Source organism: Miniopterus natalensis, chromosome 12, assembly GCF_054644295.1.
Source record: "Miniopterus natalensis isolate mMinNat1 chromosome 12, mMinNat1.hap1, whole genome shotgun sequence".
Classification (NCBI taxonomy): Eukaryota; Metazoa; Chordata; class Mammalia; order Chiroptera; family Miniopteridae; genus Miniopterus; species Miniopterus natalensis.
Window position 1 is genome coordinate 51542619 of NC_142092.1, and position 2728 is coordinate 51545346.

The following is a 2728-nucleotide window of genomic DNA, read 5'->3' on the forward strand; positions in this document are numbered from 1 at the left end:
TTTTCCTTACAACCTAAAGCCAGAAAACTTGCAGAGTATTGTGTTGGGGTTGTGTTTTATATTTAGGCTTTGGGCTTGGGGTGGGAGGGGGGTTATATAGTTCATGAGGATTTTCTAAGAAATTGCTAACAAAGCACTTTTGGACGATGCTATCCCAGCAGGGGAAAAAAGGATAATATAATTGTTTTAAAACTGTTTCTGGGGAATACAATTATAGTTGCTTTGTATTTAAAAACAAGAACAGCCAAGGGTTGTTTGCCAGGGTAGGACCTGTCTTGAGATGATTGCTTTAGAATATACTTCCTGTATCAAGGGTACGTATGTGGTGCAAACAAGGCAGAAATTCCCTCGTCTTAACTTCTTTCTTCCTTTATTTTAACAGATGGTGAAAGATGGACAATAACCTATAAATCAGACATAGCAAAATTATAATGGCTGTTCGCTTCCATATACAAGTGCAATTTTTAAAGTGCTGTCTTACTAAGTCTTGTTTCTTAACTCTCCTTTATTTTATACAGAAATAAAAAGGAGGCAGTCAAGTTAGCAAATGACAAGTGCTAATTTCCTAGCAGAGGCTTTGTCCACCTGCCCTACAGAACCCTTCTGAGGTATGGCCCATCCTAGATTCCAGGCCATTCTTAATGGATCCAGATCCCTCCCCTGACTGTCCAGATGTCCTGAAGGGAGCTCAGATTGTAAGAGGGATTGCATACAATTGTTTTGGTTGTGTTCTATCAACCCATCCACAGTTCCCTAAACTTCCTTCAGTTACAGCGACTGACTGACACAGTCATTCGGAAGCCCAGGACTGTTCAGTGACTCTCAAGTGTTTGATCCCTAGATGAGAACATGCACAAATGAGGAACTGGATCATACAGGGTAAACACCAGGGGTAACAAGGTTTTTTAATATGTATACTTTAATTTTTGTTACCAGTTAAAGAGACAATTTTGGAGAGCAAGCAAGTCTTATTTTTTAAAAAGTAGTATGAATGTGAGTACTAGAAAGGATTAGTGGGCTGCGTTTCAACATTCCGTGTTCGTACTCCCTTTTGTATGTTTACACTGTTAATGCCATATTACGATGAGATAATTTGTTGCATAGTGTCCTTATTTGTATAAACCTTTGTATGCACGTTATATTGTAATAGCTTTGCCTGTATTTATTGCAAGACCACCAGCTCCTGGAAGCTGAGTTACAGAGTACTTAAATGGGGTGTTCACAGTGACTTGGATACGCCAATTAGAAATTAAATAAGCAAATATATATAAATATAGCAGGTTACATATATATTTATAATGTGTCTTTTTATTAACCATTTGTACAATAAATGTTACTTCCCATGCGGTTATTTTATGGTTCATTTGCAGTGACTTTCAAGGCAGTACTGTTTAGCACTTTGATATTAAAATTTTGCTTATGTTTTGCTAAATTCAAATAATGTTTGAAGATTTTTAGGTCTAAAAGTCTTTATATTATATATTCTGTATCAAGTCAAAATATGTTTGGCCATTTTGCTAAGAAACAAACTGAATGTGAAACCAATGTCACAGTAGCTATTGTTAGCTCTGAATCATTTTTGCTTTAGTCTTTTTAAAGAAAAAATAACAAAACTATGCTGTTTATATTGTCATTAAATTATACAATCAAACAAATGCCAAATGAATTGCCTAATTGCTGCAAAGAGAAACCCAGATAGCAAACCATATATGTTTTGTTTTCCAAGAGTCATTCTGATATTTGATCATATATTATGTTTGTGTGAACTTTTATGAAAGATTATTTTTATATCAAGATGATAGCATCTGGAATGTTAGGATCTTGGAATGTTAGACTTGGAAGGGGCCTGACTTGTCAGCTAGTCCATCCCGACCCGAAAAGAGGAGAAACCTGGGCCCCAGCGAAGGGTAAAGAGATACCCAAAGTCAAACAGCTAGTACCAGAATCAAGACTAGGACCTAATTCTCCTTTTCATAGTCTTTTTACTCAACTTACTGCATCTATAGGAAAACAGGCTTTTAAAAATAACCAGTAATACTTACATTTTATCTAATGATAACCATGAATATAGTACTTTTGCATTAATTTTTCAGCTTATATGCAAACATGATAAACATTATTAAATACCAGGAAAGCTAACATTTAACATAAGGTAGCTTCAGACCAAATTCAAGTTGAATTTGAATAAATTAGAAGTACTGTGCATACATAACCCTTTTGTGTACCATTAGTATTGGAACAGTCCTTGTTTTTTTTTGTCATGTCTGAAAAAAACAACAAAAACACGAAACAGAGCCCCAGAGAAATGCTGTTCCTTTTTATTTTTACACCCATCAGATTTAAGGAAAAGACTTTTTAGCCATGATATCAATTGGTTGGAAGGAATGAAGAAGGTTTTTATAGTTCCAGACACTAGTGCTGAAAATAAAGATTACAGCCAGTGTTCTTTTGTCTTCCATAGTTATTACAACTATGAGCACCTCCCAAGTCACCTATCAATTCAACTCTTTTTTTGTCTTGATGTTGACACACGTTTTTACAGAGTGGATGACCAAACTAGCTCAGAAGAGGACAGCAAGAATTAAAGCAGGTGATTCTTCCCTTGCGGGAAAGCTCTCTCAGTGTGAACATGCCTTCCGTGGGCAGAAATCAGGAATCCACCAGCTGTTAATGGAGAGTGCCTTGCTTTCATTTCAGACAGCAGAGTTTTCCAGAGTTTCTCTGCTCC